The 11,129-nt window shown below is 37.9% G+C and overlaps 1 pseudogene; it reads right to left on the bottom strand.

Moving 5' to 3' along the window:
- Nucleotides 1–6,385: 6,385 nt before the first annotated feature.
- Nucleotides 6,386–11,129, bottom strand: part of LOC127652338 (troponin T, slow skeletal muscle-like) — a 24,225-nt pseudogene continuing 19,481 nt past the window's right edge.

Raw genomic sequence — 11,129 nt, 5'->3', positions numbered from 1 at the left:
GTAGCTTTAGAGTTGCACTTTAATTCATTGTCACTTTATACCAGGCTGCTACCTCAATTACTGCTACACTATTTCATATTATGTTATGTTTATAGTTAGCATTTTAGAAAGTGTCATCTTTTTGCACTATTCTGATTACAAATGTGTACTAGTCGGCGCTGCACTGTCTCTTACTGTGCCTATTGTTCTGTTCCTTTTAGTAATTTATTGTACTGTCCCATCCTTTTTTTTTTTTTTTTTGCCAGATGCTTTTATCCAAAGCGACTTACAGTGCACTTATTACAGGGACAATCCCCCAGGAGCAACCTGGAGTTAAGTGCCTTGCTCAAGGACACAATGGCTCAAACCAGTGACCTTCTGATTAACAGTTATGTGCTTTAGCCCACTACGCCACCACAACTCCTACTTCTTGCACACATTTGCACGTGCACTTTATGTAGAAATGTTATTTAGTCTGTGTAGTCTCATGTGGTTCTGTGTTTGTCCTATGTTAATTTATGTAGCACCATGGTCCTGGAGGAACGTTGTCTCGTTTCGCTGTATACTGTACTAACTGTATTTGGTTGAATAACAATAAAAACCACTTGACTTGTCTTGACCATTCAAAGCTTTGTATGTAGTTAACAGAAATTATAATTAATGCAAAATTTAACAGATAGCCAATGTAATGACGATAAAATGGTGCTAATATGAACATATTTATTGTCAGCACTCTGGCAGTTGCATTTCGAACCAATTGAAGATTATTTATGGAACTTGCAGTACATCCTCCCAGTAATGCATTACAATAATCTAGTCTTGAGGTCATGAACGCATGAAAAAAAATTTCAGCATCAGCAACAGAGAGCATGTGTCGTATCGTATTATATTTATGAATATTTCTAAGGAGGAAGAATGCTGTTCTACAAATATTGGAAATGTGATTTTCAAATAACAGATTGGTATAAAATTTAACACCAAATTTCTTCGCTGTAAAAGACAATGTAACAGTACATCCATCAAGATTCAAATTTCATTTTAGCAGCTTATTTTTAGAAGTTTTTGGTCCAATAATTAGTACCTCTGTTGTGTCGGAGTTGAGTTGAAGGAAATTTCTGGCCATCCGATTTTTTATTTCATTGATACGCTCTGCTAATTTGGAGAATTGTGAAATTACGTTGGGTTTCGAAGAAATATAAAGTTGGCATAACAGTGGAAACTTATTCTACGATTCCTGATAATATCTCCCAGGAGAAGCATATATAAGGAGAAAAGCAGAGGCCCTAAATTGACCCCTGTGGCACTCCATACTTGATTTGACAATTCCTCGTATACACATTGTGCCAAGGAGGAGGGTTTGGCGGGCCGTGAGGACGCATGCCCGGTGCTGAATCTTCCTAATCAGCCAGAAGGGGTATGGCAGAGATGACACTGAGAGAGAGAGAGAGATGCACGAAGCCTGTATATGTGCATGTGTGTTTATGTTTATACATAGCTGGCTTAGAAGAAGTGCATGTTTTTGTTTTGTTATACACTGAAAAGTGTTTATAAATGTCTGATGTGGATTGTTCACCTGGTCCCTGCTTCTTCCTTTCCACATTGAGAACCTTATGTGCCACACACATACAAAGTGGTAGTGGTCTGTTAAATAGGACCTGAACCATGCTAATGCCAACATAATTCTCCAGCCTATCTAATAGAATGTCATGATCTATGGTGTCAGAGGCAGCACTAAAATCTAAAAGCACTAGAAGAGAAATGCAGCCGTGATCAGATGATTAGAGCAAGTCATTTTTAACTCTGATTAGTGCAGTCCCTGTACTGCGATGGGGCCTAAATCCTGAATGAAAGGGGTTATTCATACCATTTCTCTGTAGAAATTAACATAGTTGGGAGGACACTACCATTTCTAGTATTTTTGACATAAATGGGAGATTTGAAATCGGTCAATAATTAGCCAATATGCCAGGATAATGCTATGGCTTCTTAATAAGCACTTTGATAAGTACCATTTTAAAGTTTCTTGGGGCATGTCCTAAGGATAGCGAAGAGTTAATAATATTAAGAAGCGGTTCTGAGATTACAGGGAATACCTCTTTTAAGATCTTTGTAGGTATTGGATCTAACATACATGTTGGGGCTTTTGATTTTTTGATGCATTTTGTTAGCTCTTCATGACCTATGACAGCGAAGGATTGAAGCTGCTTATGAGGAAAATAATGAGACACTGTTTTCTGAGGTGCTGTGACAGTTAATTGCATAATTCCAATTTTCTGATGATTTCTATTTTATCAGTAAAGACATTCATGAAGTCATTACGTTTGTGCCACAACAGAATATCTGGTTCAGTTGAGGTTTTATTCCTAACCAATGTAGACACAGTATTGAATAAACACTTAGGATTGTTGTGGTTATTTCCTACGAGTTTGCTAAAATATGCTGACTGGGCAGCATTTAGTGCTGTCAGTCAGCAATCTGTAGCAACAGACACTATCCTTCCATGCACATTCAAATACCTCTAATTTTGTATCCTTCCACTTGCACTCAGTTTTCCGAGCTGCTCTCTTGAGAGCATGAAGGTGGTCATTGTACCATTGTGCGGGGATTTTTTCTTTAATCGAAGCGGGCGACACTATCAAGAATGCTAGAGAAGAATGTATTTATATTTTCTGTTCTTCTAGACTTTCTGGCTTACTGAGAATGTAAGACAATTTTGGAAGATTTTTAATTAAGTTATCTTTAGTGATCAAAAGAATAGTTCTACCTGAACGATAGCATGGTCTAAATTTAGTAACATTAGCTCATCACAGAAAACAAGAGACAATCTGAGATGTCATCGCTCTGCGGTAGAATCTCTATAGTATCTACATCAACACCATATAACATAATTAAATCTAGTGTATGATTATGGTGATGAGTTGGTCCTGTTACATTTTATCTGACTGCAAGAAGTAAAGAATATCGAAAATGCTAGTCCCAATGTGTCATTTTCATTATCTAAGGGAATGTTGAAGTCACCAACAATTAAAGCTCTATCTACATTAACTACTTGATCTGATAGAACATTTGCAAATTCACCAAGGAAATCAGAGTGCAGCCTGGGTGATCTATATTCTGTAGCAAGGGCAAAAGACGACAGAGATTTTTTATTTATACCTGATGCTGTCACATTAAGAATTATTAGTTCAAAAGACTTAAACTTATATTCTGTCCTGAGTAACAACAAAAACATCACTGTAAATTGTAGCATCACCTCCTCCTCGACCCTTCAGATGAGGCTCATGTTTATAACAATAACAGGGAAATAGATTTATAAACATTAAAATTAGTAAACTTTAACATTATCATTAGTGATCTCCGACTAGCAAAGCTGGACATTGTTAGTGCTGACATAAAATTTTTTTTAGAAAATCTACGTTTAGCATTAGCCAGCACTTGTACATTTTATCTGATACCAGATGCCCAAGCCCCCAAAATGCATTTAACAATAGTGGCTGGAGTTTCTATTTTCAAGTTCCTTACAATAGAATCACCTATTATTAAGGTTCTTGGTGATTGTCAGTGGGTGCATCACTGAGTGGGGAGACTTGTTTGGAAACCCTAACAGGAAGGGTAGAGTGGTGTTGCTTTGCTGAGTGAGTATGCTGCAGAGACGTCACCCAAACGTCCTGCTGCAGGGGCTGTATAGCTGGAACCAAAGTGTGTGTGTTGCTCTCTGTACTACACACATCCGAAACAGTATCTACCAGCTTCTCTCTCTCACTGACCTCCGCTATCGTTTAGATGCATGTCTCTAACTCATTAACCTTCTCTGTCAGCCTGACTAATTCCTCACATTTATCACATGCAAATCCCTCACTGCTGACAGAAGAAGCTATCATAAACCTGTAGCATGCAATGCAGGAAGTAAAAACACGAGCGGATGCCATGACTTACTACAATTGTTTGTTGTTGTTATGGTTGTTCTTGAGTGGCGAGGGATTGAGATCAATGTGGTTCCTGATCAGCATCAGAGATTGATGCAATAATCCGTGTAAAACACAGAGGAGAAAACAAATGCACGCAGTCGAGACACCAGATGTAGACAAGCGGGGGGAAAGAAAATGCATTTACTATTATTAATGAATAGCACCTTATTGTACAGTGTTAACAAACAAAAATATAGCAAAATTTAGATTAAAATGACATGAAATGACCCATAGATTTGTTACTGTGAAAAACTATTCAAATTAATAAACATGTTTTTGGAACGTCTGTCAGAAAACCACCTCGTACAGCACTCATCCGTGTACTTCATATTTATCAGCGTGCAAAAGCATGAAAAATGAACAAAATATTTAAAGCAGCATATCAAACAAAATTAGAGACACTACTCTTTACAACCAAACAGGTTTCAGTTAAAATAATTTGAAGAGGTTTCTTACCAGAGTCACTTATTTTGGTGCTGTGCCCAGTTCATGGAAATTGATGCCATGGCGTTTGGTCACGTGACTGTGCATCAGAAGTTTAACCCTTAAATGACTCCTTCGAGTGTCCTCAGCAGTATGCAATGGGTTTAAATGAATTTAAATAATATATAGTGAATCCAAAATAGCGAGTCCTTGCATGAGGCCACAGGAGGAAACTTATAAAATGTTAAAAAGAACAAATTAATAAAACATTATAAAACATACACAAAAAACAGTTAGAATTCTCAACCAACATTATAGGCTAAAGAGAAAAAATTGGTCTTCAATCTAGATTTAAATATAGGCAATGAGGAAGAAGACCTAACAATCCACAACCTGGGGGCCGCAACCACAAATGCCCGATCACCTTTGGTTTTTAAGCGGGATCGAGGAACAGAGAGGAGTAACTGATTTAATGATCGAAGAGACCTAGGTGCCGAATGTAGATTAAGTAAATCGGCAATGTACTGAGGGGCTAAACCATACAAGGCCTTATAAACATACATCACAACCTTGAAATTAACTCTGTAACTAACTGGAGGCCAATGTAGGGAAGCGAGAACTGGGGTAATATGCTCTCTTTTCTTGGTACCTGTTAGAAGTCTAGCTGCTGCATTTTGGACTACTTGCAGATGTGAGAAAGAAGATTGAGACAGACCCACATATAAGGATTGCAGTAATCCAGCCGGGATGTAATAAGAGCATGAATCACTATTTCCAAGTCCTTCTGTGAGAGAAGCTGTTTTAATTTAGCAATGGACCTTAGATGAAAAAAGCTTCCTTTAACAACAGCATTTATCTGCTTATTAAATAATAAGTCAATCAAAAATGACACCCAAGTTCTTAACTCTATTGTGGATGGTTAAAGACAAAGTACCCAACTGATTTTCAATGTCAGCGATACGTAACAATGAGCCAAAAGCAATGACCTCGGTTTTATCCTCATTAAGCATGAGGAAGTTTTCAGATATCCATAATTTTGATGCAACATCTCAAGACATCAGTCGGTCACAAATGGGTCTTCCAAATGGACAATGATCCCAAGCACACCTCCAAAATTGTGACAAAATGGATTAAGGACAACAAAGTCAAAGTATTGGAGTGGCCATCACAAAGCCCTGACCTCAAAACAGATTGTGGGCAGAACTGAAAAAGCATGTGCAAGCAAGGAGGCCTTACAAACCTGACTCTGTTACACCAGCTCTGTCTGGAGGAATGGGCCAAAATCCAACAAATCATTGTGAGAAGCTTGTTAAAGGCTCCCCAAAACATTTGACCCAAGTTAAACAATTTAAAGGCAATGCTACCAAATAAAAACAAAGTGTATGTAAACTTCTGACCCATCGATAATGTGATGAAAGAAATAATAGCTGAAATAAATAATTATCTCTACTATTTTCACATTTAAGACATTTCACATTCTTAAAATAGTGATCCTAACTGACCTAAGACAGGGAAAGTTTTCTACGATTAAATGTCAGGAATTGTGAAAAACTGAGTTTAAATGTATTTGGCTAAGGTGTATGTAAACTTCTGACTTCAACTGTAGATAAATAATATTGGCATATGTACATTTATTGTGCTTCCCTAGAGCTGAGTCTTGTTCATCTCAATGTTTTTTCTCAACATCTTATGAAGTTTTTTCTCGACCCGACTTGACTCATTGGCATAGATAACATTCCATAGTGGTTTACCACAACATACCTGAGAACAACAGTTATATTACATCATAGACCATAAATATTTAGGAAGGTACATTCTAGGAAATTATTCTAAATACCCAGATTAATATCTGAGTGGGTATTTTTGTTTTATATGAATACATCCAGAAATATTATTATATTGCTACAATATTCTTTTTACTCTTTTTTTTTTTTTTTTTTGCAGACCACATGGAATTGAATTATAGTTGATCCAGTTTTTCCCCTTTTTGTTCTATTTCCCTTTGTCCTTTGTTCCTATTTCCAGCAACCTCCAACCTTTCCTTTACCATGGCCTTTTTTACTGTGAGAGAAGTGAAACATCTGGACTGTTAATATACAATGTTTGACAAATTATTTTAGGACAAAATGGTTAGTAAATAGGCCATCTATTAACTTTGGTTAATGTAATATTAATCTAACTATTGGTTTGTGTAATTTACAACTTCTGAGCATGAGAAATCCTGTTCAGCATCACAATGATCTGTTTAGAAGGAACCAAAGTTTAGATAACTTGATACACTTTCCCTGCTTGCTTTCACATTATGTCTTTCACTTTCCCTATCTTTCTCTTTCTCTAGCCCATCTAGGAACAAAGATTAGTACTTGCTTCTTTTTCCAAACCTCAACGTTATCACACCTCATAATTCTGTCTCTTCATTTGATCCAAGAGGTCAAACATCTCTCTCTGCAGCTGGTAAATCCAGTTCCACATCTCCTAAGCTCGCTGCCTGTTATAGAGATTTTTCAAATTGGGAAAGCATGGTACACTATTCATGTTTTGAATAGTCGAGAGAAAAATGTATATATAAAAAGTTAGGAGATCCTTAACACATCTTACACCTCAGTTAGCTTGTGATTTAAAAAACAAAACAAGCATCTACCTATCAAAGAAATGGACATTTACACTCACTTAGCAATTTATGAGGATAAATTGGTTATCCTCATAAACCTTAGGTGGTGCGTAGTCATGTCCGTCAATGCCCTCTAATAGCTGTACTAGGTACATACACTCTTGTGTGGTTGTGGCTAACGCCATATACTCTGCCTCACAAGTGGATAATGCAACAGTGGGCTGCTTTTTGGTTTTCCATGAGATAAATTCACCTTTCTCTTTTAGGCTTACACAATAACCCGTTGTACTTCGTCTGTCAGTTACATCAGCCGCCCAATCTGCATCACTGTACGCATGTAATCCCAGTTTCTCATTATCCCATTTCCTGTAAATCAACTCTTTTCCGGTTGTGCATTTCAGATATCTCAGTACATGTTTCACAGTAGTCCATTGATCTTCTGTTGGCTCAGTAAAATACTGTGACAGCTTACTTACTACAAAACTCAGATCTGGTCTTGTACAATGATAAATTAGGCTGCCAACTGCCTCTCTGTATTTATTGACATCAGTCATCTTCTCTGCATCTTCAGTATAGTTAAGTTTTTGTTCACATGGTGTCACTCGTGGTTCACAGTCTTGCATCTCAAATCGTTCAAGTATTTTTTCCACATATCTCTTCTGTGACATTTTAACACAGTTATTACTTTGATCAAAATAGATACCAAGAAAATGTTTCAGTTGACCCAAGTCTTTCATCTTGAACTTTGCTGCGAGCATCTCCTTCACAACCTTCAGTGCTTTTTCATCACTGGCAGCAATGATCAAATCATCAACCCATATGATCATGATCACTTTCTCATTTTCTGTTTCCTTTGTGTAAACACAATGATCAGCAGGGTTTTGCAAAAAGTCATTTTCACTTAGATATTCATGCAACATCTTGTTCCAATTTCTGCCTGACTGTTTTAGTCCATATAGTGACTTTTCCAACTTAAACACCAACTTTTCATTTGTGTTAGATTTCACCTCATAACCCTCTGGTTGCTGCATGTAAATCTCAGTCTATTGGTGCATGGAGGTAGGCAATCTTGACATCCATCTGATGTAAAATCAGGTTTTCCTGTGCTGCTTTCTGCATTAACACTCTGATACTCGTCATGTTAGCAGTAGGAGAAAAGGTCTCCTCATAGTCTACACCCATCTTTTGACTATATCCTTTGGCTACATATCGCACCTTGTATTTGTCAGATCCATCGATATTGTTTTTAACTGCATACACCCATCTACCCCCCACTGCTTCCTTTCCCTCAGGTAGGCTGGTTAAAGTAAATGTGTCATTTTCTTTTAGTGACTGCATCTCTTCATTCATCGCATTAACCCATTTATTTGAGTTAGATGAGGTTACAGCTTCTCCGTATGTTAGGGGTACATTACTCATTAATCAGTAACAATAGTCTACGTTAGTCAGTACCTGATCATCACTCTCCTCACCAGATGCATATTCAGACAGATAACTTGGTTTCTTCCTCACTCTAGGAGGGTATCTTTTAGGTAAATTTTTGGCCTCATCTGGCTGTGTTTGGCTGTTCTCCTCAGGCATAGTTACTGGATCCTGAATTCATGTAGAGGCTGATGAGTAGTGGATGGCCCTTGCAGTACCACACTAACAAGCTGGGAACTATCTGACATCTAGCTATCTACACTTACCATTTTGTGAAACACTAACATTCCCTTCAACATTAACGTTAGATGGACCTGCGTTCAGGATACCTCTCAACAGGTTCACTGTATAGGTCCATAACTCCTTTGGTAACTCACTTTCTATCAGCATACACCTCGCCATGTCAAATAGGGTGCGCCAATTTTCGGCTCAGCAGTGCCATTTTGGTGTGGTGAGTAAGGTGCTGAGGTCTCATGTCTTATCCCATTTTTGTTGAGTAATGCCTGGTAACTTTTCCCCATGAACTCTGTACTATTGTCAGATCTGATACATTTTACCTTCCCGTAAGGGGCTGTATCAGCAAGAAACTTCTCTGTTGCTTGCACTGTGTCACTCTTATGTTTCAGAAAGTACACAAACACTGCACTGGAATAATCATCAGTGAATGATAAAGCAAACCTATACCCACCTATACCTTGACTCTGGGTCTACTGGTCCCACTATATCTGTGTGCACCAACCAGGCCCGGATTAAGAATTCAGAGGCCCCTGGGCACAATGTCTTGTAGGGCCCCCCACCCCACCCCACCCACACAATCAAGCTTTTGAATTTTTGGATAATATTTGCTGGTAACACCTATAGCGAGCAACTAGCTGGCATATGCAAGCACATAGTGCCTCACCTTTACCAATCCAGTTATATGAATCAAATTCTTCCATAATTAACACACAAACACGTACACACACCCATTAATGTATCTTTCCTGTCTGTCTCTCTCTTCCTCTCCTGTCCTCTACTCCTCGGCTCTACAGGGGCTGCCGCTCTTTGTCTCTCTCCCCCTCTCCTCTTCCTGTGATGAAAAGTATGCAAACAGTATAGGTCATCTTAACTCAACTTTTTACTCTTCTTTATACTAAAAAATTCTGCACTTATGTATTTAGCACTTTATTATTCATGGCCCCTAATGGCACTATGTTTGATGATTGAATGATAGTGAAATGGTAGTAGACACATTACAAGATGCTGTAAGTATTATGGTATAATATTGGTTGCTTACAATACAAATTACAATTGCTGGTGTATGACCTGTCCAACTATTGACAAATATACTACATGTAAGTCGCTTTGGATAAAAGCATCTGCCAAATGCCCTAAATGTAAATGTAAATCAAATGTAAAATAAAGCAGCTTGTTTTTGTTTTTTTTTGATAATACTATATTTCATGTAAGTTGTTCTCTCTCTCTCTCTCACACACACACACACACAATACCTCCTCCTCTCCTCAGGGTCTGTCTGTCTGTCTCATGCTCTCCTCCTCTCCTCAGGGGCTGTCTGTCTATCTGTCTGTCTTTCTCCTGCTCTCCTCAGTCTCAGGGTCTGTCTTTCTCCTCCTCTCCTCAGGGGCTGTCTGTCTCATCCTCTCCTCCTCTCCTCAGGGTCTGTCTGTCTGTCTCATCCTCTCCTCCTCTCCTCAGGGTCTGTCTGTCTCCTCCTCTCCTCAGGGTCTGTCTGTCTGTCTGTCTTTCTTTCTCCTCCTCTCCTCACTTTTTTGTCTGTCTGTCTGTCTCTCCTCCTCTCCTCTCTCCGGCTGCCCTTAAAAAGACTTCTTACTGGCTTTCCTGTTAGCAAACTCAGTTACAATGTCATCAAAATCCAAGTCCATGACCAGCTGAGATTCAATGGCCATCAGTGACAGTGCACTGAGGCGCTTTTGTGTTTGTTGTTCTAAGTTCATTTTTTAAGGTGAAAAAAAGAGGAAGAAAAATAACTTATCTCGTTATTTCAATATAATAATAAGTCGTTATTTCAACATAATAAGGGGACAGTCTAATATGCATAAAGCCACATTTAGCTTTCTTATAATGTTTTATATGGGAGGAAAATACTTAATGTGAAATTAAACGCGTTACGTTCATATTCTGGACTCATCTGATTTTTTATAGTATACATACTTTATTATGATTTTAGTATCATAATGATTAATAATACTAATTTAATAGATCAGATGCACGCACAATTATCCGTGAACTTGATAAATGTTGCAGATATGTTCTTCTAGGATAGCCTGTGCCTACTATCCACAAACAAATTGCTTTCAACTTATGTGTGCAAAATTCAGAATTCAACGAATGTGCAGCAATTTCTACAAATAGAGACATTTTTGTGAATAAAATGTTGTATTTTGTATTAGTGATCATAATTTGCGCATGCAACAAAGAGGATGTAGCAGGTGACGCGTGCATTTATTGACGTCTTTTCTGAGTCGATCTCATTTGAGTGTATTCGGCAATGCTTATAACGTGTAATTAAACACGTTGAGTTTATATTCTGGGCTCATCAGATTTTTTTTACATAGTATTATTAGTATGATTTTTACTGTCTGTTAATAACACTGTCCGTCTCTTTATGTTAAGGTTTGTATTAATTTCGATATGCCAGAGGGCAGAATAAGACAGGGAATTAAAGAATGCATTGTAGTTATGTTGACCTACTGTTTTCATAACAC

Source organism: Xyrauchen texanus, chromosome 12 (assembly GCF_025860055.1).
Source record: "Xyrauchen texanus isolate HMW12.3.18 chromosome 12, RBS_HiC_50CHRs, whole genome shotgun sequence".
NCBI lineage: Eukaryota > Metazoa > Chordata > Actinopteri > Cypriniformes > Catostomidae > Xyrauchen > Xyrauchen texanus.
Note: the sequence above shows the minus strand (reverse complement) of the source record. Positions and strands in the feature narration are given on the sequence as shown.